This window comes from Elephantulus edwardii, unplaced genomic scaffold, assembly GCF_000299155.1.
Source record: "Elephantulus edwardii isolate Elephantulus edwardi_28Jun2011 unplaced genomic scaffold, EleEdw1.0 scaffold00313, whole genome shotgun sequence".
Lineage (NCBI taxonomy): Eukaryota > Metazoa > Chordata > Mammalia > Macroscelidea > Macroscelididae > Elephantulus > Elephantulus edwardii.
In genome coordinates this window covers 2,307,640-2,325,101 of record NW_006400063.1, presented here as the reverse complement: position 1 = coordinate 2,325,101, position 17,462 = coordinate 2,307,640, and the positions used below count along the sequence as shown (strand labels likewise).

Genomic DNA, 17,462 nt, shown 5'->3' with positions numbered 1-17,462 from the left:
TGGCACTTAACAACAACAACAAGAACAACAAGTTAATTATGACTTATAGTAATCCTATGAACAATAAATTGAAATCTTGTCCTATCCTACACCATCCTCATGATCTCCATCGTATTCCAGCCCATTGTTGCAGACATTGTGTCAATTCATCGCATGGAGGCTTTTCTTCTCTTTATTTTACTCTTTACCTTTCTCATTATGATGTCTTTTCCCCATGGACTAGGCCCTCCTAACAACATTCCCAATGTATGTAAGGCAAAGCTTCACTGTCCTTGCCTCCAAAGAGCATCCTGATTGCACTTTCTCTAAGACACATCTGTTTATTCTTTTGGTAGTCCATAGGATATTCACTATTCTTTTCCAATACCACAACACAAAGGCGCTGATTGTTGTTCTGTCATCCTTAGTCTTTGCCAACTTTCAGATGCATATAAAGCTACTGAAAGTATCATAATTTGGATCATATACATCTTAATATTTAAACTGATATCCCTGCTTTTCAACACTTTAAAGAAGTCCTTGATAGCAAATTTTCCCAAAGCAACATGTCTTTTGATTCCTTGATTGCTGTTACCATGGGTATTGGTAACTATGGATCCAAGTAAAATTAAATGGCAATTTTTAATTTTTCCACTCAATATCATGTTGTTTGTTACCGTTACCTATTGGTCTAGTTGTAAGGACTTTTGTTTTCTTTATGTTTAAATGAATGTGCACTGAAGATTGTTGTCTTTGATCTTCTTCAGCAGGTGCTTCAAATCGTCACTTTCTGCAAACAAAGTTGTTTCATATGCATATTATATATTATTGATTCATTTTTCTCCAGTCCTAATGCCACATTCTTCTTCCACATTCTGGAATTATTTGCTCAACATACAGATTGAGTAGGTATGGGAAAAGGATACAATCCTGATGCAAACATTTCCTGATTTTAAACCATGAGTGTTCCCCTGTTCTTTTCTTGGTTTATGTATAAAAACTGGGTGGGAACATGAAAATAAGTGTTAAGACAATTAATGGTGGTATTAGTTATTCATGTCTACTGTCAGGTTCAACCTGAGCAGGTTCAGTGGCAAAAAATGAGACTCTTGCTATCAACAAGAAAGAAGAGGTGGCAGAAAATATTTAAGTTGGCGGCCCTGATCTCCTGCCACTTCAAAGACAAAGAAGGACATTAGAATTCAGGAGAGAAGACATCATCAGGTGAGACACTCTTTCCAGAGCCAGAACTTTCAAGTGCAGGAAAGAGAAGGACCTAAAACTAAAAAAAAAAAAAGTTCTTCCATTTGGGGATCTCTGCAGGCACAGGGTCATTCTAGGGACAAAAGAGGACAATAGAGTTTGGGACAAGGGGCTCAAAAAAGAGAGAGACTTACTTCCTCAGATGACACGGTGAGGTAATAGAAAAAGAGCAGCCTTCATGGACAAAAGCTCTAATCTCATTTAACTCCAGAATAAAAGAAAAACACTAGACTTTAGGAGAGAAGACATCATGAGGTGAGATATTCTTTACCAGAGCCAGCATTTTCAAGTGTTGGGGAGAGAAAAGTCTGAAACTCTCCTGGAGGGTTTTCTCAGTTTAGATTCCCAGAGTGCCATCCCATTGACAAAAGAGGACAATAGCATTTGAGACAAGGGGCTAGAAAGACTTATTTTCTCAGCTGGCTAGGTTCCTAGAAAGAGAGCTGCCTTCAAAGCCCCTGGAAAGAAACTACTTAGGGGAGAACCTGGTCCTGCACCACTCTGCCACTCAGCAGAAAAAGGAGAGGAGATTAAAAGAAGGGAAGATTCCTGCAGGATTCCTTTGCAGATCACAGAGAGCCTGAAGGACTTGAGGAAAGGTAAACTTTCTTAGAAAGGTCTTCTAGTAGAGTGACTGGCTCACCCTAAAGATTGAGTATTTTAAGCTAGCAAATAACAACATTATAAAGAAAGATAAGAGCTATCAAAAATTTAAACAGACACAATAGAAATGGGCTAACACAAAGAAAAACTCCACATAATGCCCCAAAAGAAGAAGGCAGCTTCAAATATTGGGGTGGAGCCTTCTCCAGAAAGAAGAACACATTGCAAACCCAATGAATATCCCAAGAGTGAGAAAGGCAGAAGATATGTGTTGATATGAAGGCATTCGAACAGCTACGGAATAAGGTAAAAATGATGGAAGAAGCAATGTTATTGTTGTTGTTTAGTGCCTTGAAGTCAAAGATGACTCATAGAGACCCTATGAATGAAAGACCTGAACATTTGTATAACTTTCATCCTTTCTCTACGTTCACAGAGTTTCTGGAGGCAAGCTCTTTCAGAAGTGGATGCCACTCCTGCTTCCAAGCTGTTTTAATCAGGAAACTCCACCAAACACTGTCCAGCATGGGTAACCATTATTGCATTTGACACATCATTATCACAATGTTTAGAATCAGAGCAACCACAAATTACCTCTGTACAGCAAATGGATAGACCACTGCTATACACTTAGAAGAATGTTTGGGAAAAAAAACCAAAACAAAACAACAAATAAACCCAAAACACACAATCAAAACCAGGCCTGAGGGCCAAAGATTAAAATAATTCACCTCTGGCTTGGTTGTGTAACTATCCCAGAACACTTGATCGTGCTAATGTGAAACCTATACTTGGATCAGGAGGCAGTCATCAGAACAGAGCAAGGGAACACCGCATGGTTCAAAATTGGGAAGGGCGTATGCCAGGGATGCATCCTATACCCTTTCAACCTATATGCAGAACAGATTATCCGGGAGGCTGGGCTCTATGAGGAGAAATGTGGGGTCCAGATTAGGGGACGATTTTTCAGCAATTTGCATTATGCAGATGACACAACCCTGCTCGCTGAAGAGGACCTGAAGCACCTGCTGCAGAGGGTCAAGGACTGCAGCCTACAATATGGATTGAGGCTCAATGTCAAGAAGACAAAGATTCTCACCACTGGACCAACTGGCAGCATCAGGATGGATGGTGAAGAGATTGAGATTGTTCACAGCTTTAGTTTGCTTGGCTCCACAGTCAACACTCTTGGCACCAGTAGCCAGGAAATTAAAAGGCGCATTGCCATGGGAAAGTCTGCTGTTAGGGACCTCTCCAAAGTACTGAAGAGCAATGGTGTCTCTCTGGAGACTAAGGTGCGTTTGATACATGCCATGGTCTTCGCAATCACTTGTTATGCATCAGGGAGTTGGACAATGACCGAGGAAGATAGAAGGAGAATTGATGCCTTTGAGATGTGGTGCTGGAGAAGAGTATTGATAATACCATGGACTGCTAGGAAAACAAACAGATTCATCCTGGAAAGGGTTAAAATGGGTGGCTCCTTGGAAGGATTCTGAGGCTCCGTCTAATATACTTTGGACATGTTGTGAGGAGAGACCAGTCCTTGGAGAAGGACATCATGCTTGGGAGGGTGGAGGGACAGCGCAGGAGGGGAAGGCCTTCTATGAGATGGACTGATTCAGTGACTGGGATAATCGGGATGGGAGTGTCAGAGACAGTGTGATTGGCACAGGACAGAGCAGAGTTTAGGTCTCTTGTACATAGGGTAGCTATGAGTCACAAGCAACTCGACGGCACATAACAACAACAACAACAAGCCAACAGAGCTCTAAGTGGTTGTTAACTGCTGGCAGGTCGAAGATGACTCACAGTGACCCTATGAACGAAGGACCTGAACACTTGTATAACTTTAATCATTTCTTCTCATTCATAGAGTTTCTGTAAGCAAGATATTTTGGAAGTGGATGCCACTCCTCCTTCCAAGCTCGTTTTAAATGGGAAGCTCCACCAAACACTGTCCACCATGGGTAACCATTATCGTATTTGACACATCAGTTTCATAGTGTTTAGAATCAGAGTAACCACGAATTACCTCTGTACAGCGCTTGTATAAATTCATCGTTTCTCCATGCTCATAGTTACCTGGAGGCACGCTATTTCAGAATTGGATGCCACTATTGCTTCCAAGTTGGTTTTAACTGGGAAGATCCACCTAATACTGTCCACCAAGGGTAACCATTATCGCATTTGACACATAAGTGTCACAGTGTTTAGCATCACAGCAACTAGAGTTATCTCTGGATAGCAAATGGACATACCAGTGCTATACCACTTAAAACAATGATTGTCTGAAAACAATTAAAATCTGGCAGAGGGCCTATGGCCAAAGGGCTCAAACACTTTTTTTAATAGGAGCACCTGAATCAAATCAACTCACATCCTTTTGTGAGTAAACATTCCACCCCAATTCTCACCATAACCAGCAAACAAACATCTGTAGAATCCGGATGCTGCAGAGGACTTCCAACCTGGATACCAGCCCTAAGAAAAAATGGAAGGCAAAAAAAAAAAAAGGATACCATAGAGGCAGAGAGCTAGAAGAAATGTACTGATGCTACCGAAGAAGGTGCAAATGATGGAAAAAACAATGGAAACCATTAAGAAAGCAAATACGCCAGAGACAGTAAACCAGAAGAATTTTATCAGTGAGGAAGAACTTAAATTACAGACGAAAATGAAAAATATGGAATAACCAAATCTATAGAGAAAGATCTAATCTATATTTAGCTTCTTCAGTGATTCTTTCCACCAGTGATTTAACCGATCTGATTCTGATGCATACCATCAGGTGAAATCCATGTGTATAGCCTGTATTTATGTTTCTTATAAAAAGTATTTACAATGAATAAATCATTAATTGTACAGAATTTTAACATTCTTTCTACAGCTTCACTTCTGTCACCAAGTCAATGTTTTGCAACTACTGATCCTTCTTCTCTATTGCCAACTTTTGTATTCCAGTTACCCATTATTATTAATGCATCTTGATTGCATGTTCAATCAATTTCTGACTGTAAAAGTTGGTAGAATTCTTATATTTCCTCCTTTCTGTCTTTAGTTGTTGGTGCATATATTTGAATGATAGTGGTATTCATTGGACTTTCTTGTATGCATATGGATATTATCCTGTCGCTCACAACACTGTATTTCAAGAAGCATCTAGAACTGCCTTTTTTAACAATGAAAGCAACCCCATTTTTCCTCACTTTTTCATCTCCCACACAGTAGATCATATGATTGATTGTCTGATTCTAAATGCCCCATTTTACCAATACCTAGTATGTCAATATTTATGCATTCCATTTCTTTCTTAACAATGTCAAATCTTCCTACATTCATGTTTCTCACATTCCATGGTCCAAACACTAGTGTCTGCTTACTTCCTCCCCTTTTGTATTTCCATATTTGATGGCTCAGCCTCAGATGCCATATCTGCTAGTCTAAGTGTGCTTTATTGTACATAGGGCTTTTGAAGGTCTGTTATTTTGGAAGTTGGTGGCCAATCTTTCTTCCTAATATGTCTCAATTTGAATGCTTACATTTTGAACAGTATCTGACAGACAAGCATTTTACAGAAAGGCGTAGATAAAAGACATTTTTTTTCAATTATAGAAGCAACCAATATATTAAAAACTGCTCCCCACCCTCTTGGCATATGTGTCTTGATCCACCTCTTCCCAGCTCAACCCACATCCCCTTCCTCTTCCATCTACCCCGTTCAACCCTCTCATCCCCTATCCATCCCTTGATATGATGGCTTATGTCTCAAGCCTTCTGTGCTACTGTGATACTGAATACCTCGTGCTGCTGCTGGTCTCTTATGCTGTGGCTAGTATCTCTTGAGTTTAGGGGTCTCTAAGTCCAAATACCAGGTGCTAACATTAGGCAAGGCAGCTATGAAAACTAGGCCAAGTGCTGATTGTGGAACAGACCACCAACTATTCATATGCAAGCTCAAACTGAAGGTAAAGAAAATTAAATCAAATCCACAGGAACCAAACTTTGACCTTAAATCTATCCTACTTAAATTTCAAAACCATCTCAGTAACAGATTTGAGGCCTTGAACATGAGCGAATATCAGATGAGATGTGGGAGGATATAAAAAATATAATCTATGAAGAATGCAAAAGGTCATTAGAAACACAGGAGGAAGAAAAGAACAAGATGGATGTCAGATGAGTCTCTGAATATTGCCCTAGAGCAGCAACAAGCAAAAGCAAAGGGAAGAAATCAAGAAATTAGGGAGCTGAACAGAAGATTTCAAAGGGCAGCTTGGGAAGACAAAGTATTACAAATCATAAAATCAAAAGGGCTGAACTCGCTCAGCATTTCTTAAAGCTAAAGGAACTAAAGAACATATTCCAGCCTTGAATTATAATAATTAAGGATTCTTTGAGTAAAATGATACAGGAGGTATGAAAAGAAGATAGAAGGAGTATACACAGAAGAATTTTATGAAACAACATACTAGCCTGTGGTGATGAAGGAAAAAGTTCAAGCTACTCTGAAGGAATTGGCAAAAGACAAGGCCCCAAGAACTGACTGCATATCAAGTGACATATGTAAACAAGAAGTCACTGCCCTGGATGTGCTCACCAAGTTGTGTCAAGAAATCGGGAAGACAACCACTTGGCCAACTGAATAGAAGAGATTAATATTTGTTCCCGTTCCAAAGAAAGGTGACCCAACAGAGTGCAGAAATTATTGGACAATATCACTGATATCGCATGCAAGCAAGATTCTCCTGAAAATTATATAAAAAAAATGACTGGAACAGCACATCAACTGTCAGATGTGCAGAACTGCCAGATGTGCAGGTTGGTTTAGAAGAAGCCTGGTACTAGGGATATTATCGTTGATGTTAGATGGACCTTGGCTGATGGCAGAGTATCAGAGGAATGTCTATCTGTGTTTCAATGACTACACAAAGGCATTTTATTGTGTTGAGCACAAGAAACTGTATCTAACTTATGTAAAACCTATGCTTGGGCCAGGAGGCAGTTGTCAAAACAGAGCAAGGAAACAAAATGTATGTTTCAAAATCAGGAAAGGTGTATCTCAGGGATGCATCCTATCTCCATAATTTTTCCATCTATATGCAGAACAGATCATCCAGGATTTGGGCTTTATGAGGAGGAATGTTGCATCAGAATTGGAAGAAGACTCATAAACAACCTATATTTCCGTAACACTGTGTTTTTGTTCTTATGTGCTGTCAAGTTTACTGGCACTTATGTACAGCAGATCTGAACCCTTCCCTGTCTTAAGCCAGTCTCACTAATTCTGCCACATCAATCCCCATTGCCCCATCACTGTATCAATGCATCTCATCTGTGGTCTTCCTCTCCAGTGCTGTATCTCCACCCTTCAAGCATGATGTCCTTCTCCAAGGACTGGTCTCTCCTAGCCACGTGCCTGTAATATGCAAGATGGGGCTTTAAAATCCTAGGCTCTAAGAGGAGACTTGTTTTTACCCTCTCCAAAACAGGCCTATTATGTTCTCTTGGGAGTCAATGGTATGGTCAAGACTCTTCTCAAGCACCAAAAGTCAAAGGCATCAATTCATCTTCCACCATCCTTAGTTATTGTCCAGTTCTCTGATGCATAACAAGTAATTGAAAAAGACTATGTCCTGGATTAGGCACACCTTAGTCTCTAGGCTGAAATAGTTGTTTTCAGCAATCTGGAGAAGTCCCTGGTAGCAGATTTTCCCAATGCAATTTATCTTTTGATTTCCTGACTGCTGGTGTTAACAGTGTTGATTGTGAAAAAAAAAAAAAAAATTAAAAAAAAAAGAGTGTTGATTGTGGAGCCCAGAAAGTTGTAATTGGTTTTTTTTTGTTTGTTTTCAATTACTTTTAATGAAAGTTTACAGAGACATAGGGTTTCCATTCACTCACTGTTGCACTTTTCTCCCTGCCCACCCCTTCCCCCCACAATTTGCTCTTCTCTTTGAAAAGTAAAACAAAAATTATTTCATTGTTATACAATCCCTCCCCCCAAGTCCACTCCACTGTGCAGCCTTCATTTTGGACTCCTGTCATGACAAAAATACTAATCATGTACCCCTCATAAACAGTTTTCTCCCTCATCTGCTTCAATCCAGTATCCGTTATTTATCCCTTTTTTCTCACTCTTCCCTCAACCACGATGTCAGTCCCATTTTAAAATAGTGGCCCTATGCAATATTTGCCTTTTGTGACTGAGATATTTCACACAGCATAGTGTCCTCCAAGGTCATCCATTTTATATATTTCATCAGTTCCTTGTTTTTCAATGCAGCATAGTATTCCATTGTGTGAATATACCAGAGCTTCTCTATCCATTTCTTTGTTGATGGGCACTTGGGTTGTTTCCAACACTATGCTATTGTGAACAAAGCTGCAATAAACATGGCTGTGCATTTATCTGCTTGGGTGGTGGATATGGTTTCTTTAGGGTATATTCCCAGTAGTGCAATTATTGGGTCAACTGGTATTTCTATTTGCAACTTTTTGATAAAGCGTCATACAGCCTTCCACAGTGGTTGCAACATTTTACACTCCCACCAACAGTGAATAAAATTCCAGTTTCTCTGCAGCATTTGATGTTTGCTGTTCTGTTAAATTTTGCTACTCTTACCAGAGTGAGATGGTATCTCACAGTTGTTTTGATTTGCATCTCTCTTAGAGCTAGGGATTTTGAACATTTCTTCACGTGCTTTGTTAGCCATCTGAATGTCTTCTTTAGTGAAGTCTTTCTTTCTGTTCATATCCTGTGCCCAATTTTCAATTGGGTTATTTACCTTTATCTTGTTGTGGTGCTCAAGTATTTAATAAATTCTAGATATAAGTCCCTTATCTGACATATCTGACATGTCATTACCAAATATTTTTTCCCAGTCTGTGGCTTCCTTTTTTACCCAGTTGGAGAAGTTTTTGGATGTGCATAGGGATTTGACTCTTAGAAGGTCCCATTCTATTTTATCCTCTCCTGATTGTAGATTTTCAAGGATGTTTGGAAGAATGTTTATGTTGTGGATTAGGACTTCTAGAGTTCTTCCAAGCTTTTCTTTAATGATGTATATAGTCCTTGGTTTTAGTCCTAGGTCTATTATCCACCTTGAGTTGGTTTTTGTGTATGGAGTGAGGTGTGTATCTTGCTTGAGTTTTCTGCAGATAGTTTTCCAATTTTGCGAGTACTATTTGCTAAAAAGACTGTCATTTCCCCACTTAATTGATTTCATCTCCTTGTCAAAAATCAGTTGGCCATAGGTAAATGGGCTGATTTCCGGGCTCTCAATTTATTCTATTGATCTATGTGTCTGTTATTGTACCAGTACCATGCTGTCTTGACTACCATGACAGTGTAGTGGTATTTGAAATTAGGTAGTGAGATGCCTCCTACCTTGTCTCTTTTTAAAGAGGGCATTGCTTATTCTGGGCCTTTTCCCATTCCAAATGAAATTGGAAATTGCCTTTTCCATCTCGTTGAAGAATGGAATTGGTATTTGGATTGGGATTGCATTGAATGTGTAAATTGCCTTTGGCAGTATTGCCATTTTCACAATATTGAGTCTTCCTATCCATGAGCAAGGGATATCCTTGCACTTCTTCAGGTATTTCTTTTGTTTCTTGTAGTAATGTTTTGTAATTATCTTTGAATAAATTCTTTGTGCTTCTGGTTAGGTTTACTCCTAAGTAATCTTGTGATTAGCTATTGTGAAGGCTGTTGGTTTTTCTTAGCTCGAGTTCTGTATTCTCTTTGTCACTGTAGAGAAAGCCAAATTATTTTTTATGTTGATCTTGTATCCTGCCACTTTGCTGAATTGGTCAACTATGTCCAGTAGTTTCCTCACTGAGTCTTTAGGGTTTTCTAAATATTCTATCATATCATCTGCATAGAGAGAAAATTTTACCTTCTCTTTGCTAATTTGGTACCTCTTATTTCCCTCTCTTCTCTTATTGCAATCACTAAGACTTCCAATACAATATTGAATAAGAGAGGTGATAGTGGGGATCCTTGCCTCCTTCCTGTTCTCAAGGGGAATGCCTTTAATATCTCTTCATTGAGAACAATGTTGGCTCTAGGGTTTGCTAATATGCTTTTTACTATATTGAAGAAATTCCCCTCTAATGCTATTTTGTTGAGTGTTTTAATCAGGAAAGGGTGTTGGACTTTGTCAAAGGTGTTTCTGCATCAATTGATAGGATCATGTGGTTCTTGTTCTTTGCTTTGTTAATGTGATGAATTACATTGATCATTTTTCTTATGTTGAACCATCCTTGCATACCTGTTATGAATCCCACTTGGTCATCATGAATTATTTTCTTTTATGTATTGTTGGATTCTATTGGCTAAGATTTTATTCAGGGTTTTTGCATCAATGTTTATAAGAGACATTGGCCTATAGTTTTCTATTTTGGTAATGTCTTTACCTGGCTTTACTATCAAGGAATATGTTTGCTTCCTAGAATGAGCCTGGGAGAATTCCATCTTTTTCTATTTTCTAAAATAGTTCATGAATGTTTGATAAAATTCACTTGTAAAACCATCTGGTCTAAGACTTATTTTGGCTGGAAGTTGTTTTATTATCTTTTTAATTTCTTCTTTTGTAATGAGTCTGTTCAGGTGTTTCGGTTGGTGTCCATTTAGGTAGGTTGCGAATTTCTGATTATTTGTTCATTTCCTCTAGTTTTTCATTTTTGTTTGAGTATAATTTTTCACAATATTCCAATGTTAGCCTTTTTATTTTAGTTGGTTCTGTTGTGATGTTGCCCATTTCATCTCTTACTTGGATTATCTGTGTCTTTTCCTTCTTTCCTTTATTAGTTTTTCTATTGGTTTGTCAATTTTATTGACCTTTTCCAAGAACCAACTTCTTGTTTAGTTGATGGTTTCAATTGTTTTTAAGTTTTCTATTTCATTTGTTTCTGCTTTAATTTTTATAATTTCAGCATTTTTTAGAAGATGTCTGGTGTTCTTGTTGTTCTTTTTCCATTTGTTGGAGATGCTGGGTTAGAGTATCAATGACCATTTTTTTCTGCCTTTTGATATGTTTGCTTATTGCTATAAATTTACGTCTGATTACTGTTTTGGCTGTGTCACAGAGGTTTTGGTAAATGGTGTTTTCATTGTAATTTGTTTCAAGAAACTTTTTTTAATTTCATTTTGTATTTCTTCAAGTACCCACTTATTTTCAAGCAAGGGGTCGTTCGGCTTCCAAATGTATCGGGGGGGGGGTTTCCTTCTTTATCTTCTTGTTATTAATTTCAAATTTTGTAGCATTGTGGTATGTGAAAATGCTCTATATTATTTCTATGTTTTTCAAATTATTGATGCTTGTATTGTGACTAAAATGTGATCTATTCTGGAGAATGTTCCATGCACATTGGAGAAGTTATACTGAACGGTGGGTTTGGTTTTTTGTTTGGTTGGTTTTGCGTTTGTTTATTTGTTTTGGTTTGGATGGTTTTGTGCATTAGCCTATAAATATCTATGAGGTCAAGTTGGGTTATTGTGTGGTTTAATTCTTGAGCATCTTTGTGGAGTTTTTTCCCTAGTAGTTCTATTTTTTCTTGAGAGGAATGTATTGAAGTCTCCAACTACTATAGCAGTGTTGTCTATTTCCTTTTTCAGTTTTGTTAATGTTTCTTTTATATATTTTGCAGGCCTTTCCTTTGGTTCATAGATATTTATTATTGTTATGTCCTCTTGTTCTATTGACCCTTTAAGCATTATGTAGTGACCTTGCTTGTCCATTGTGATAGTTTTTGCATTGAAATTTATTTTATTAGAGATTAATATCACTACTACTGCTTTTTTCTGGTTGTCCTTTGCTTGGTATATTTTACCCCACCCTGTTATTTTTAGTCTTTCATAACCTTCATTTTTCAGATGTGTCCCTTATAGACAGAATATTGATGGATCTAATCTGCTGCTCTTCTTCTCTTCAGTGGTGCATCCAAACCATTTACATTCAGTGTGAATATTGAAAGACAGGGTTTTATTTCTATCACTTTGTTGAGTTCTTGTTGTTGTTGTTGTTAGTTACTTTGGTCCATACTGCTTTCTTTGGCACCTCTGTAAGAACAACATCTCTCAGTGTTTCTTGCAATGCTGGTCTTGTTTTTACAAACTCCATTTGGTTCTGTTTCTCTGGATTCCCATATTTTATGGATAATTTTGCTGCGTACAGTATTCTTTTTTTTTTGAGATAAGGTGGAGGAAGTCTTTATTGGAGAGTGGCAGGGGCTGGGTTGTGGTCAGGTGGGGCAGGCCCCCACCAGTTGTCCAGGCAGCCCGGGCTGGGAGGCCTGAGTTGGCATGTCAGGGTCCTGGGAGTGTGGGGGTACCTAGGCCCCGAGCCCAGGCCGCACCCATGGACACTTGGGAACAACCAAGCACAGAGTGGACAGCTAGGGCTTCAGACGGGGCAGCACACATGGCTGGGCCTGCACAGCAGACTGGGCAACAGTGGGAGGGGCAGTTTAGGCTGTGGGAGGCTGGCAGGTAGCCTGGATCTCACTGATTCCCTGGGGTTCACAAGAAATGAAAGAAAAGGAGACCCCGTGAGAGGCTTGACTGAGTGTGACTCTGAAGGCAGGGAAAGTCGAGTTGGGCTGGAGGGGGAGGAACTGGGACAGGACCGGCTCTGAGGCGGTCGGCTCTCCCAGGCATGTTTCTCAGACGCCCCAGAGGTGCGTACACTGGGATGGGTGCTGGGAAGGCAGGACTGTGACTAGGCACTGCTCCTCCTTTGTCCTGGAAGGTAGCCAGTGCTCAGTTGGCATTTCTCTGGCAGACATTCTTCTTGTCGTTGACATGGTGACTCCCACTTTTTAGTGGTGTAGAGCCCATGTCTTCATCATCCAACACCTCCTCCGGATTCCGCCGCTTTTCGTAGATGAAGATGATGGTGACCAGCACGAGGACCTCAGCCACGATGCCCAGGAACGGCCAGAGCGCGGCCAGGCGGCTGCGCACACGTAGGGTGATAGAGGCCTGGTCGGTGCCTGTGGAGCTGGTGCCGTTGCACACGTACACACCTGGGTCCTTCTCCAGGTCCAGGCTGCTGATGTGCAGCGCAGTCCGCATATCCGAGGAGGTCACCAGACACTTGTTCTGGGAGCTGTTGGTGATGAGCTGCTCCTCTGCATCAGTCTTCTTGAACCAGACCCAGCTGGTGATGGGTGGGGAGGAGCTGGACTTGCACTTGAGGGTGACTGTCTCGCCCTCATTGGCATGTTCTGACTTCTTCACAGCAAAGACTTTGGAGAGGCCCTCCACGGAGATGCTGGCCCTGCCCGCGTCCTCTGGGAGGAAGATGCAGTCGTACTTGCCCCCGCTGTCCTCTGAGTCCACTTGAAACTGGGTGCTCAGGCTGGACAACTGATCCTCCATGAGCACCTTGATGCCCTGCATCCAGGGGTGGCCCTCGATGGGTGTGGTGCTGTGGTTCAGGGTACACGTCAGCAATGTCTTGGAGTCCATCTTCTCCACGAAGATCCAGACCGCACCAGGTTCTCGGACCAGCAGGCTGGCCTGGGCATGGACCCAGTGGACACGCAGTGCCCGGGTCAAGTGGTTGCGGTCAGGGTCGTTGCTGGCCCTGCACTCGTAGGTGCCAGCGTCGTCCATGGTGAGGCCGGCAATGGATAGGGTGCTGGCCGCATGCTGGTGGTAGGTGGCGTGAATGTGGATGCGGTCCTGACGGGCACCGTCCCAGAGCTGGGTGCAGGGTGCGTCAGGCGCAACCCCTTCAAACCACCACTTTATCTCAGGGACGGGGCTGCCCACAGCCTTGCAGTGCAGCTCCACATGGTCCCCCAGCCCCTGCTCCTGGGACAGCAGTGGCAGCACGAAGCCCGTGGCCCCGAGGCGCCATTGACGCCCAGCAGTGCGGCCGCCAGCACCACTAGCAGCACCGCCGCCATGTCTCCTCTCTGCTGTGGGAATCACAGCCAACCTGCGTACAGTATTCTTGATTGACAGTTTTGTCTTTTGAGTATCTGATATATGTCCTTCCACTGTCTTCTTGCTTGCATGGTTTCTGCTACAAAATCAGCAATTTAATCTTACCTGCTCTCCCTTATAGGTTACTCTTTGTTTATCCCTTGCTGCTTTCAGAATTCTCTCCGTATCTTTGGTTCTGGCAAATGTAACTCTGATAGGCCTTGGTGTTTTTCTTTTAGGGTCTATTCTATATGGTGTTTACTCAGCATCTTGAACATATATTCTCTCATTCTTCATTATGTCTGGGACGTTTTCCTCTAGTAATTCTTCCACAACTTTTTCAGTGCCTTTACTTGTGTCTTTTGTTCTGGCATTCCAATGATGCACGTTATTTCTCTTGAGGGTGTCCCACATGACTCTTAGGTTTTCTTCTTTTTCCTTCCTTTTTGATTCTGCGTTTTGCTCTAGCAGATCAGTGGTGACAGTTTTATCTTCTATTTCACTGCTTCTGTGTTTCATCCCTTCAACTCTGCTCATGTGTCCTTCCATCATGTTGACAGAATCTGAAACATTGGACCTCACACTTTGGATCATGGTTTCTTGTTTTTCCAGTGCAGCCTCATTTGTTTTATCTGCATTGTTTTGGATTTTTTTTTAAGCTCCACCTGGTTTTTGCTTGCAGTGTCCTGTAATTCTTCAACTTTTTCTTTCACCCATTGAAAATATTCAATCATTCTTCTTTTAAATTCTGCGTCAGAAAGTTCCATCAGACTTTCTGGCTTCAGGAAACCCATTGGTACTGTGTCACTTTTGGAGGGGTGTGACATCTTCCTTTACACTTGTGTAGTGTGCGGGATATCTTGTTTTCTTCGAGACATTGATAGGTTCTTGATCTGAAGACAATGCTCTAGAAATCAGAAAACAGAGAAAATCTGTGTTTTTCTCTGAACTTCTGACTCAAGGGAAAGATCAGTTCAGGGCCTGTGAGAGCAGCCTCTTGTAGTTAAGTTAGATCAAGGTGCTCCGGATTAAAGGCAAGTTGATTGACTGGATGTGTAGGTACAAGTATTGAGCTGAATGGGGTGTGAGGCAGGTAGCTGGAGACAGGGTGACCACACAGGCGGGTCAGCCTCTTGCTGGGACCTCACTCAGATTTCAGATGTTCGAGTGTGCTCACAAGTGGGGTCCCTACTCAAATTTAGCTGACCATCTCCCACCCAGTGGCTCTCACTTAGCGATGCCGGCCCACTGGTCCTTACCCAGGTGCCCTCGCCCTACCCCAGCAGGGCCCTGGGTCCAGTGGGACCCAAGAAAACTCAGTCAAATTCCCACTGACCCAGACGCCTCTGGCTGGTCTAAAGTGTCCACAAAAGCTCAGTCAAATTCCCACCAGCCTTCTCGTTCCTGGGTGCTTTTCTGGGCAATTGGTTGTGCACAACGAAATTCAGTTAACTCCCCACCAGCCCACCCGATCCTGGGCAGTAAGCAGGCCCAAGAGAACTCAGCCAAACTCCCACCAGCTCACTTGGTCCTGGATTCTCTCCCGGGCAGTGCCCAAGAAAACTCTGTTAAATTCCAACTGGCCTACCAGATCCTGTATGGTCAGTGTGGGCACAAGAAAACGCAATCAAATTCCAACAGACATACTCATTCCTAGTGGGGCTTATAAGAACTCAATTTCCCACTAACCTTCTTTCTCCTGGCAGATGGGTCCCACAGCAGGTCAGCTGGCAACTTCCAGCTTTGGGTGGGGCCCATGGCATAGCTCAATGCTCCTGTAGCTCCCAAACTAATTATTTTAATAAAAGTTCTGACTCAAATTCCTACTGTCCATGTTGCACTGTGTCAATCTCTGTGTGTCATATGCAGCTCACTGCTCCTTCCGCTCCTCACACTGCTTTCTCCACTGCTGCTATCTTGGAATGGAAGCTGTAATTGTTAACAACCTCAATCTCTTGTCCATCTATCACAGTGCTGTCAATTAGCCCAGTGGTGAGAATCTTTGTCTTCTTGATGTTCAGCTTCAAACCATATTGAAGACTACACTTCAGGTCTTCTTCAGTTTCAGTAAGCAAGGTTGTGTCATCTGCATAACGTAGGTTGTTGATGAGTGTACCTTCAATCTTGATGCCACATTCCTCCTCATAAAGCTCTGCTTTCTGAATGATCTGTTCTGCATATAGATTGGAAAAGTATGGAGACTGGATGCATCTCTGGTGTACGCCTTTCCTGATTTTGGACCATTCTGTGTTTCCCTGTTCAGAGTATTGCTTCCTGGTCCAAGTATAGGTTTTTGCATAAGCACAATCAAGTGTTCTGGGATTCCCATTTTCCTCAAGGTTAGCCACAATTTGTCATGATCCACACAGTCAAATGCCTTTGCATAGTCAATAAGGCACAGATAGACATTCCTTTGGTACTCTTTGCTTTCTACCAAGAATCATCTAACATAGGCAATAAGGTGTCTAGTGCCATGATCTCTTCTAAACTCAGCTTGTATTTCTGGTATTTCTCTGTCAGTGGTACTGTTCCAGTCATTTCTGGATTATTTTCAGCAAAATTTTGCTACTGTGTAATATTTGTGATATTGTTCAATAATTTCTGCACTCTGTTGGGTCACCTTTTTGGAGTGGGAATAAATATGGATCTCTTCAAGTCAGTTGACCAAGTAGTTGTCCTCCAGATTTCTTAGCACAACTTGGTGAGCACATTAGGGCAGAATCTGTTTGTTGAAATACATCAATTTGTATTCCATCAATTCCTGGGGCTTTATTTTTTTCCCAAGTCCTTCAGAGCAGCTTGAACTTCCTCCTTCATCATCATTGCCTCTTCATCAAATGTTGTTTCTTGAATGTCTTCTGTGTCAGCTGATTCTTTTTGATACAATGACTCTGTACACTCCTTCCATCTTCTTTTAATGCTTCCTGAATCGTGCAATATTCTGTCCATAGCAGCCTTAAACATTGCAACTCACAGCTTGCATTTATTCTTCAGTTCCTTCAGCTTAAGAAATGTTGGGTGAATAGGGCCCTTTTGATGTTCTGACTCCAACTGCTTGCACATTTCATTATAATTCTTTGCCTTGTCTTCCTGAGCTGCCCTTTGCAATCTTCTATTCAGCCCCATAAGTTCTTGATTTCTTCCCTTAGCTTTAGCTTCTTGATGTTCTAGTGCAATTTGAGAGAAGTCTCTTCTGACATCCATTTTGATTCTTTTTTTGTAATGACTTTTTCATTCTTCATGAACAATATTCTTGATATCTTCCCACAACTCATCAGGTCTCCATTCATTAGTGTGCAAGGCCTCAAACCTATTTTTGAGTTGGAGGATAAAATCAAGAGCAATTTTTATTCCTTTGATATGATTTAAAACTTCTTTAGCTTTAATTTGAATTTGCATATAAATAGTTCATGGTCTGTTCCACAATCAGCACCTGGCCTAGTTTTCACTTCTACAACGATTCCTTCCACAGATGTAATTGATCTGATTCCTGTGCATTCCATCAGGTGAAATCCATGTGTATAGCCTGCATTTATGTTTCTTATAAAAGTATTTGCTATGAATAAATCAATGATTGTACAGAATTCTACCATTCTATTCCCAGCCTCATTTCTGTTACCAAGTCCATATTTCTAAGTATTGATCCTTCTTCCTGGTAGGATCCCAACTTTTGCATTCC

At 41.2% G+C, this 17,462-nt stretch overlaps 1 pseudogene; it reads right to left on the bottom strand.

Moving 5' to 3' along the window:
* Positions 1 to 12,610: 12,610 nt before the first annotated feature.
* On the bottom strand, positions 12,611 to 13,764 carry LOC102844737 (annotated as a pseudogene).
* Between the last annotated feature and the right edge of the window lie 3,698 nt (positions 13,765 to 17,462).